Raw genomic sequence first — 12,333 nt, forward strand, 5'->3', positions numbered from 1 at the left:
CACTTCAAGAGAAACTGTCCGAAACTGAACCAGGGAGGAAATGGGAGGCAAACCATGGGTCAGGCTGTTGGAATTTCATATGCCCGAGACACATATTTATATTAATGTGGCTAACTGTGTTTGATCCAAGTCGGGTCATACCCAATAACAAGCTAGACAACACCAAATGTATTCTTTTAGTGATTTGATCACTTAGACGAATACCGAACACTGCGCAATTAGAAAATTGGTTTTCTAAATAATTACACTTGATGATTTAAATAAATTATCTGGATAATTTATTTATATAAATTAATTATTTAAATTGGTTGAATAATTAAGATAGCATGTATGTTTTATAAAATTAGTTTTATAAAATATGAGATGGAGATGTTTTAATTGTTAAAACAAAACAAAAAAAAAAAAAAAAAAAAAAAAAAAGGAAAACAAAACAAAAAACCGGCCACCCATGTGGGGGTGGTGGTTTTACCCAATCAAAGACCAAGATGCTCTTTGGTTCTCCTTTTATGTTCCTCCATTCAACACACATGCATTTGTGTCTTGTTTTCTTTTAAAATTTCAAGTGTAACTCTCTCTCTTTCTCTCTCAATATCCACGGCCACTTTGGCCAAAGAAAGAGGGAGTTTTGTGAGCTAGTTCAAGTGTTCAAAAATCCTAGCAACTAGTTGGTGTTGTTGCTCAAAGCTTGGGGTATACAAAGCTTGAGGGTTTCTCTTTGCAACCTAGCCATTCAAAGTCATCATCTTCTTCATCCACCTACATCTTCTTCTAAAGGTAGAAGAGGTACCATTTACATTTTGTAAGCATATTGTTCTTGTAATATTGATCCTTGGCTTTGGGTTTTAGTTTTAACATAATGGTATGTTTATAACTAGATTTAAAATCTAAGCTTCCGTTGCGTTTTCTAGTTAAATATGGTTAACTTGAACTTTGATAATCTTGTATAAAACCCAACACAGGCATCGTCGTCCAATCCGGCGAGAGGCCGAGCATTCGTGATGGGGGCGAACGAAGCACGCCAGGACTCCAGCGTAGTGACAGGTACATTCCTCGTCTCTGATCATTACGCTTCTGTATTATTTGATACGGGCGCCGATAGAAGTTTTATCTCCGTTAAATTCCTATCGATAGCAAACCTTCCGATTAGTGAAACCATAGAACCTTATACCGTAGAAGTCGCTAACGGTAAAACCATGATAGTTAATCAGATAGTTCGGAATTGCCCTTTTATTCTGAACGATCAATCCTTCCTGATTGACTTATTACCGGTAGAATTAGGTAGTTTTGACGTGATAGTGGGAATGGATTGGTTGGCACGTAACAAAGTGGAAATAAACTGTGAAAAGAAAATCGTCTAGATCCGGGTGTCGGATGACGAAGAGGTGTTAGTGCAAGGAGAGAAGTCGGGCACAATGATACCATTTATATCCCACCTCAAGGTGTTAAAATATATACGCCAGGGATGCGTGGCGTATCTAGCGAGCTTGACGGTCACAGATTCTGAGGAGAAACGGGTGGAAGATATCCCGGTGGTACGCGAATTTCCACAAGTTTTCCCATAAGAACTTCCTGGATTACCGCCAACTCGACAGGTCGAATTCAGAATCGATTTAATACCTCAAGCTGGCCCTGTTGCTAAAGCACCCTACCGACTTGCACCGTCTGAGATGCAAGAATTATCCAATCAGTTGCAAGAATTGTTGGATAAAGGATTTATACGTCATAGTCATTCCCCGTGGGGTGCACCTGTATTATTCGTGAAAAAGAAGGACGGGAGCCTTAGAATGTGCATTGATTACAGGGAGTTGAACAAGTTAACAATCAAAAATAGGTACCCTCTTCCCCGAATTGATGATCTGTTTGACCAGCTGCAAGGTGCGAGCTATTTCTCAAAAATCGATCTTAGATCAGGATACCATCAGGTTAGAATTCAGGAAGAAGATATCCCAAAAACCGCATTCCGGACTCGCTACGGCCATTACGAGTTCTTAGTTATGCCTTTCGGGCTAACAAATGCGCCGGCAGTGTTCATGGACCTCATGAATCGAGTCTGTAAACCCTACCTCGACAAATTCGTCATCGTGTTTATTGACGATATTTTGATCTATTCGAAAAGTAAAGAAGAGCACGAGCAACACTTAAGAATAATTTTAGAGCTTCTGAATCAGGAGAAGTTGTATGCAAAATTCTCCAAGTGTAACTTCTGGTTACAAGAAGTGCAATTCCTCGGTCACGTCGTAAACCATCAAGGAATACACGTTGATCCGAGTAAGGTTGAAGCAATTAAGAATTGGCAAGCGCCTAAATCGCCAAAGGAAATCCGCCAATTCTTAGGCTTAGCTGGATATTATCGTCGATTTATAGAGAACTTTTCCAGCATCGCCCAACCTTTAACTCTCCTGACTCAAAAGGATCGAAAGTATGAATGGGGAGAAGAGCAAGAAACGGCGTTTCAAACGTTAAAGCAAAAATTGTGCCAATCGCCGATTTTAAGTCTCCCCGATGGAGACGATGGTTTTGTCGCATATTGTGACGCATCGCGTAAGTCTCCCCGATGGAGACAAAATTGTGTCATCGTGTTTATTGACGATATTTTGATCTATTCGAAAAGTAAAGAAGAGCACGAGCAACACTTAAGAATAATTTTAGAGCTTCTGAATCAGGAGAAGTTGTATGCAAAATTCTCCAAGTGTAACTTCTGGTTACAAGAAGTGCAATTCCTCGGTCACGTCGTAAACCATCAAGGAATACACGTTGATCCGAGTAAGGTTGAAGCAATTAAGAATTGGCAAGCGCCTAAATCGCCAAAGGAAATCCGCCAATTCTTAGGCTTAGCTGGATATTATCGTCAATTTATAGAGAACTTTTTCAGCATCGCCCAACCTTTAACTCTCCTGACTCAAAAGGATCGAAAGTATGAATGGGGAGAAGAGCAAGAAACGGCGTTTCAAACGTTAAAGCAAAAATTGTGCCAATCGCTGATTTTAAGTCTCCCCGATGGAGACGATGGTTTTGTCGCATATTGTGACGCATCGCGTAGGGGGTTAGGATGCGTGTTGATGCAGAACAATAAGGTTATAGCCTATGCTTCCCGACAGTTAAAAGTACACGAGAAAAATTACACTACTCACGACTTAGAACTGGGAGCGGTTATCTTCGCACTTAAAATCTGGAGACATTATCTCTACGGTACGAAGTGCACCATCTTCACAGATCATAAAAGTTTGCAGCACATATTCGATCAGAAAGAACTGAATATGAGGCAACGAAGATGGGTCGAGTTGTTAAGCGACTATGACTGTGACATCCGTTATCACCCCGGCAAGGCTAACGTCGTAGCCGATGACTTGAGTAGGAAAGATCGGGTTAAGCCATTGCGAGTGCGAGCACTGGGGATGATAGTCAAGTCTAATCTTTTGGACCTGATTCGAGTCGCACAACGTGAGGCGTTGAAAGAGGAACAATTGGAAAAGGAGTGACTTTACGGCAATGAGAGGAATTTCAAACAGCGCGTGGACGAAATTCTCTATTTCAAAAATCGGGTTTGGATCCCGACCCTCCATGACCTTCGTGAATTAATCATGGACGAAGCGCATAGATCGAAATATTCCATACATCCGGGATCGGATAAGATGTACGAGGATGTGAAAGAGTTCTACTGGTGGCCGGGTATGAAAAAGGATATAGCAACGTATGTCGGTAAGTGTACGACTTGTGCGAGAGTTAAGGCGGGGCACCAGAAACCCTCGGGGATGTTACAACAACCGGAAATTCCCGAATGGAAGTGGGAGCAAATCACAATGGATTTTGTGACACACCTCCCTAAGACGTTCCGAGGACATGATGCAATTTGGGTAATCGTGGATCGATTAACCAAATCGGCACATTTTATCCCGATTAGGAATAATTATAACACTGAGAGACTTGCGCAGATTTATATAAATGAAATTGTGTCTCGTCATGGGATACCCATCTCAATCATCTCCGATCGGGATAGCCATTTCACCTCCAATCTTTGGCAAGCTGTGCAAGAAGCGCTGGGAACGCGCATTGATTTAAGCACAGCTTATCACCCTCAGACCGATGGTCAGTCTGAGAGGACCATCCAAACCCTGGAGGATTTGCTTCGTGCATGCGTACTGGATTTTAAGGGAAATTGGGATCAACATCTCCCACTCGTTGAATTTTCCTATAATAACAGTTACCATAGCAGTATAAAGGCAGCGCCTTACGAAGCATTGTATGGTCGGAAGTGTCGATCACCACTCTGCTGGACTGAAGTGGGCGACACCTAGGTTATTAGATCAGACCTGGTCCAGGAAACGACCAGCAAAATCCTTGAAATTAGGAACAATCTGAAGACCGCGCAGGATCGGCAGAAGAGTTATGCCGATACCCGTAGAAAACCGTTGTCGTTTGAGAAAGGTGATAAAGTGTATTTGAAGGTATCACCTTGGAAGGGTGTAGTCAGATTTGGAAAGGCGGGGAAGTTAGCCCCGAGGTATATTGGACCATTCAATATTACTGCAAAAATCGGTCCCGTAGCATACCGATTAGAACTACCCGATGAACTGAGTGCAGTTCACAACGTGTTTCACGTATCGAACTTGAAAAGATGTCTGGCGGATGAGACATCGGTGTTACCTTTAGAGGGTGTCCAAATAAGTGATAAGCTCAATTTCGTAGAGGAACCCATAGAAATAGTAGACGGGAAAATCAAGCAACTTAGACACAATAAGATTTCGTTGATCAAAGTTAGATGGAATTCGCAACGAGGCCCAGAATATACATGGGAACGAAAGGACGAATTCCGGAAGAAATACCCCTACCTATTTCCTCAAAAGGAAGTAGTCGACGCGTAAAATTTCGAGGACGAAATTTTGTTTTACGGGGGGAGAATGTAACGATTCCGGCAAAATCAGGTATACCCTAACCGGTATATACTATTTATGTGTTATTTAATAATGAATATGTGAATTATAATGCGTTTATACGAGTATGTATGATTCACAGTACGGATTATACTCGATTATACAGTTAATCGTATTGGAAATACGATTAACCGATTAACGGTTATTGAAGCCCGAACGAATCAAGGATTACATTATAGACGAGATATATGATATTTAGTGATGTTTACGAAGTATTAAAGCTTCGGGATAAGTGAATTAAAGCACAGAAAAATAATTTCGATTTAATGGTACGTCGGTACGTTAAACGAAACCTTTAATACCAAACCAAGCAAGAGACGATCGATCAAGCCGAAAAAGATTCGCAATTATTAATAATATGATGTTTTAAGATATTAAATGTCATGGTTTAAGTTTTTAAAGTTTTTAAATTGGTTTTATATAAATTTCATTTTTAAGCCGAAAACGACCGTTTTAGCCTCGTTTTAAGCCGAATTAAACATCTAACCGAAAAATGAAATGAACCAGATTATCCAAAACATTATCCAGATTGCCGAAATCTAAATGAATGGCTAGAAATGGAGAAGTGGGTCCCACCCCACCCTCCTCTTTGGACCGATCGGACAAGGGGATTAAACCCCTTGTTTTGTTATTTTTTTTATAACAAACATCTCCAAGTTCTTCAATCCTCTCCACATTTCCACTCAAAAACCCGAGTTTGTAGCAAGAAAACCGAGGTAAAAATCGAGTTATTTACGTGTTCATCTTCGTTTCTTGAGTTTACTTGCAAGAAAAGGAAGTTTCAAGTGAAAAAGGGTGAAAACCCGAGATGAAAACCGATTCTTGCATGATCAAGTGATGTATACGGGTTATACAAGGGATCTTGGTCCAAGAAAGGAGTGAAACGAACCAAAAACGAATTTTTACGGTTTAAACTTTAGTTTTGAAACAATAACCGAAACTATAGTGTAAGAGGCTAGATGGTGAGTGTAACTTGCTTGGTATTGTGGTATGTTGGTTGTAGGTTCTGTATTTAGTGGTAGATAAGGCGGAAAGACGAGTTTGTAGCTTGTAGTGGCGGAAGACAAAAGGTATATTCGGTTTATGTTCGGTTATGAGTGTTTTGGACAGATTGTGGTACGTTTAGAGTTTGGCTACGAAACTTCACAGAGATGATCTACACATGAAAATATGAGATCTGTGAAGTTTTGGTAATTTTTGGACAAAGGATGAATATTTGGTGAATTTAATGCTCGGTTTTGGCTAAAAATGGTGAAAAATAGTTAAATATCATGAAAAATTCTGGAAAATTCCAGATAAGCTTTTTATAACATGTAAAAGTCACACACAAAATTTTAGGTCCGTTGGAGAAGTCTAAGTAGGCTTTTCGGTTAAACGAGTTCTAGGGTTTTCTAGCTCGGTTTTAGTGAAAATGGCATGTAAATAGAGATTTTGGTTCTGGAAAAATTACAGGGGACCATGTGGATGGCAGGGGTCATCCAGGAAAAATTTGGGATTTTTCTAAGGTCGTTTGGCATTTACGACATATTTAGTGTTTAAATGGTGTTTAAAAATAGATAAATAAATTTTAAATATAAAAATTAATTCTGGAAATATTTTTATAAAATTCCCCACTGTCAAAAAGTGATTTGTGCAAAATTTCAAGATCCGAGATTAAATGGATAATTATTAGTGTAAAAACAAACCTTTAAAGTTTAAAACGCGTAAACCGGTAAAGTTCGCCTAAACGAGCTGACTGGTGTATAAAAACCCTAAAAATGAACTATTTTCATATAATTGAGTTAAACAAGTAAAAATAAATCATCCGAAAATAATTCGGATGATTTGGGTAATTTTATCCGATTTAACAGTTTCCGGTACAAAAAAACGGAAACGGGTCATGCGGCCAAACGGGGCGTCTAAACCAAGCTCTAATTTCACAACTTTAATTAAATTATCAGTCAACCACTATTTTTGGGTCGTGTGCGACCAAACTCATTTTTGGAAACGTGAAAACGGATAACCGTGCTAGGCACGCAAAACGGGGAAAACAAACTAATAGTAATTTTGACTGTTGAACTCTAAACGATATCACAATCTGAGTCCGGAGAAGTGTTTCTGGGTTAACATTGCCCCCGGAACGGGTACAGTACTGGGTTAACAGTGTCCCCAGAAGTACCGGTTAACACGGTTAAAGTTATATTAATCGTGATTGTATAGTATCGAACTTAGGGATCGTATTACAGATCCGGATTAGTAGCTGCGTACTGTGTACCTGCTTGCTTACGATAAGGTGAGTTTCACGAGCCCCTTTTTCTGAATTGTTTTTAAATATTTTCCCGGGGCGGAAAGCATGTTGTTATTAAAATGATTAAGTACATACGGAACGCATGGATTTGCGTGTATTTATATGTGTTTTATTGTACGGGAATCGTACGGAAATGTACTAAGATGGTAATTGTCTGAGTTGCTAACATTGAAAGGCCCCGCAACACGAGTGATTAGCTAAAAGCCGGTAGAGTGTGAATAGTACTATTGGTCTGACAAACCCAACTGGTCCGGCATGGATTTGCTGATGTTTCCCAGCCAGTTGCACATGTCTATTTTGTTGTTATTTATTTTGCTATGTAATGTTAGACATAGCGGTTTGGGGCATGTCCGTGGGCGGAGTATGCCACGGGGTTGTATGTGGATAGTCAGAGGTTTCACTTGTGGGCTCAGCATAATTACATCGCTAATATATGATTATCATAATGATTTGTCAATGTTTATTTAAATTTGTGAAACTCACCAACTATTCGTAGTTGACCCGTTTTCTTTACATGCTTTCTAGGTACTCCCAAACTGGAATAATTGCTACATGCTTGACGATACGTGCTTTTTGTGGAAGCTAAATGATCTTTTTGTATTAAATATGTTAATGTACTGTTGGTAAAACTTATGTGCTAACGCCTAGACGGTAACTAAACTCGGAACAATGTAATATGATGTAAATTAATGTAGTGGTGTTTTCTTTATAAGCAATGTTGTTGATATCAGACGTGTCTGTTGCATCCCGTTTACGTTTCCGCTGCAGTTACGGGGTGTTACATTTGTGGGGCGCGCAAATCCTAGAGCTCTTGCAGAACCAGGCTAGTGTTCCATGACCATAACGGACACGACAATGAGGGGTTAGCCAGGCCAGGAAGAATGTCGTGTGAAATGTAATAACGTCTACGTCAAACGGGGCTGGTTCAAGGACACCGCGTCTACTAACCGCTAGGAGACAAAGTACGTTTCACAAAGGAGGGTTCAATGGGAGCACCTACTTCTCATGCAACACTCAACCGCTGTAACTATATTGGATACTTGGGCGTACAGATCGATCTCCATTCATGTGGGGGATTGTTGAAATTACGAAATAATAATTTTATTTGTCACAAATATAATTGTTATTTTATTATAATGTTCAAATGAATGAGAGATCAAGTCTTTAAGTTTGAGTGGTAAATGGTGTAAGAAATTGTACTTGGTAGGAATAGTCTAGAAGAGACTCTTAGGATATCTACATGACAAAACCATTTATATCTTTGCAATTCAATAACTTTGAATGAGAAATTCAATTATGTATTAAATTAGTCTAGACTCTTTAAATGGCTTTGAAAACCTTATAAATAGAGGTTTTGTGTTTTTTGTTTCCATAAGGAAAAAACCTTATGAACAATACACCACACGCAACTCCAAAGGAATTTCTAGACTTTTCCGTTTTACGCGTTCTTGTTTCAGGTATAGTTCAGGTGCTAGGCAAATCCCGGCAGTACAATCTGCTTAGGCTGTTGTACCCTTGGAAACAGACGGGTTCACCTGGGTGGCCCGAAAATCTGTTTTAAGGGAAGTGTGTTTTACACGTGCCTCAGTCACCTTGTTTCTCGTTTTGTTATTTCTTTCAATATGTTTATAATTTGGTTTCTATATTATAATTTACATTTCTTGTTCTTGTATTATAATATGTTTATTATTAACAAAAGTTTTTAGTTTTAATTTATTGTTATGCTATTTCTACAGTTATCACAATTGTAGTTCTTATACTATAATTTTGTTAGTTTAAACTTTTGCTACAATTTTTAATGTAATTTGTTTGACCCGACATGTTCCAATCTAACCACTCTATAGGATTGTGTTTTACCACCACCAATGCCTTCGATCAACGTTACAATTTGGCATGAAGAGTTTTACATTTAACTTATGGCATTAAATGCATATATTCAGCCATTTAAAACAAAAATCAAAATCTGTTATTATAACTAATATTTAACAATGAAAGTGTAAGCGCCTTTGCAAGTGACTTGATAATTCATTTATAGTAAGTAAAAACTAATATTTAAATTTTTTATTGAATGTGTGGTGCAAAAACTATTGTTTTGATCGAGTCAATGGGGAACACAGATTAAAGATAGCCAAAAGAATTGATGAAAAACCGTTTTAAAGGGAACACAGATCAATTTCGGATACCCGTCTATATCATAAGGATGATGGTCCATCTTAGAAGTTAATGCCTATTGTAACAAAAGTAATAGGTATCACGTTCACTGAGATTCATCCCATGTGGCGTTGATCGTAAGATACTTGGGCTAATTTTCATAAGGATCAAAATGTCTAGCCCAATGTCGTCGGCTAGCCCTTGTTATTCTTCTGATGACGATATGTCACGAAAAGGAACCCCTGATCGCGTGTTTAAGGAGCCTGAGTACCCGGTTGTAGTTGTAGACCAGAAATATTGTTCCAACTGCGCGATACAGTTAATGTTTGAAAAGAACCGTGAGGTGGAAGACAAGTTCAAAATCAGTGACGACGATGGAAATGTTATATTTCGAGCTAGGAAGAAGAAGAATGGATTTCGCGTTATGATGGATGAAACAGACCAACCTGTGATCTCTTTCACAGCAAAGGTAATTTCTTTATATCTTTCTTAGAAAATTTATAGGAAATATGTAAATTGGAGTCCTAACCTCCATAAGAATATCCATCCTTTCACAACACAATAAAGGAGTATCGCCGATGGAAATATCCGTTGTTAGTCCGTCAGTATGCCGGATACTAACGACTGGCCACTTGTAAAACAATCACGGAACAAAATAGACAAGTATTTACAAGCTCAATAAATACAAATGAGAGTCTCGTTATTTATTGGAGACTTGAATATAAAACCATACTAACTTTAATTGTCTCAATAATCTCATTTGCTGAGGATTACCAACGAATGTTACCGACAATTTAATTAAATTTAAATTTTAGTAATTGTTTAATGTGACTGTCTTCCATTCCATCAGAGATCCCTCGGTATACATACATCTATGTATATTGTTTATTATCCGTTGTTGATACTTCTTTGTCTAGTTGTGTTTGATATCAATTTTCAAGGTGGGTTTATAGTTTATACCGAAAAACAGACATATAGGATGGATCAGTCTCGGTCTTTTGGATTGGGTTTGGTTGATTTTGTCTTAAAAAACCTGTTTTTGTTGGGTTTATAAATATTGTTCTTGAGAAGATTTTTATCGATAATAGTTTTTTTAATCCAAATTTTGAGATGATTTTATTGTCTGTTGGTTTATAAAAAGTTATTTTGTGATAATTAGAGATGTAATTTACAAACAATAAAAACTAATAAATACATCAAACACAACAACGCAAATAAAATTACTTCCTGAAATTAAATTATCAATACTTACCCAAAAATATTGTAACTATTTCTTACCTTCCTAACTTGTCACAAAATTGCAGCACATCAGCATGCATAGAAGACGCCAAGCGTATAAGGGAGATCACCATGAGCACCACAAACTTTTCACTGTAAAGAAGACTAGAGGCCGCAAATCACTGCGATACGATGTTTACATGGCTTCTAATATGACCGAAAGCACATTTAATTACAGAGTTTATGACAACTTTAAGGATGGAACATGCATTATATTTGGTCAAGACAAAGTTACAGTTCTTGCGCAGGCATGAAACTTAATCACATAATGTTATTATTATCTTTGATCTACTTCTAACATCATGCTATTTATTATTTCGACATATGATATTGTGAATGATCATTTTCGTGAAGCCCTAACTACGAGTGCCATTTTCACTCGGTTTTGTTGCAGTTGCATACTCAAGTTAGTCATCAGAAAACCGTGAAAGCAGAAGAGAAGTTTTCAGTGTCTTTATCTCCAAATGTTGATAAAGCGTTTGTTTCAGCACTTCTCATCGTCCGTGAAGAGGTTAGGAAGTCAAGATATAAAGGCTATGAAAGCTAAGGAGAAATGTGGTTGTATTGTACGTGTACATGTTTGGAATCAAACAATGTCAGTTTGGTACAAAAGAATAAGAGAGCTTTCAGATTCGAGTGTCCATAGATACGAATGGTTGTAAGGAGTAGGAAAACTGGATGTGTTATTTAGATATGCTAAGTAACCTATTCAAACATGATTTATTTTCTTCGATCAGTCGTCTTATTTCCTTCAGGCTTCAACCACATGTATTGGGTTACACGTTCCAGCATTTCAAACCATCCAAATGACATACAATTTAATAGTTCGTTATACTAACCAACTTATATTGTCAAAAAGACTTGGATTTTCTCCTCACCTCGTGCAACAATAACGTTTAATCGGGTCATGAACTTATAAAAAGAAAAAAATGGTTATTGGATTTCAAAATTGAAAATTTAGTAAAATGTGTTTTTACTAATATAATAATGAATGAGATATCGAATGAGTGGTCGGTATGAAAAATGCTATGTCATTAATCATGTCATGATCAATACTGTCTTTTCTTGAAATTCATGGTTCATATAACCCATTAAAAAAGTTTTGTAAGGCTAAGGGTAATGGAGCTTGATTGAGCCCCAAGTGATCCAATCAAAACCCGACACGTAGGCGATGACATGGCACTGGATCAAGCCCCTCAACCAAGCCCCGGAGGGTGTAGTGGTCCAAGTGATCCGGGGCTTATTCCAGTTATTTATTTATTTTAAATATTCATTTTAATATTAATATTAAAATTAATATTCTTCTTCACAGATCACACCACCACCACCGATGCTGGGCTTCTTCTTCACCTTCACCGATCACACCACCACCACCGATCACCAGACCACCACCGTCGTTTCACAACCACGTGGACCCCAACACAACAACCTCACATTCATTCCCACCAGCAACCACCGCCGTACTACCACCAGCCGCCACCGTCTCCAAACCCACATCAGAATCTCCAAACCCACCGTCTTCAACCACTACTTTGATAGCTGATCCCAAAAACATACACACACACTCTCTCTCCCTCTCTCTCAAAAACCCAATCTCACTTTCTCTCTCTACATCCTCATTCCTCTTTTGCGCCCCGTGGTCCAGCTCGCCCCGGCCAACCGCGCCTCCGCTCACGCAAGGGTGGT

Source organism: Bidens hawaiensis, unplaced genomic scaffold (assembly GCF_021521415.1).
Source record: "Bidens hawaiensis isolate Kalapana, Puna unplaced genomic scaffold, B.hawaiensis_p1.1 tig00019795_1, whole genome shotgun sequence".
Lineage (NCBI taxonomy): Eukaryota > Viridiplantae > Streptophyta > Magnoliopsida > Asterales > Asteraceae > Bidens > Bidens hawaiensis.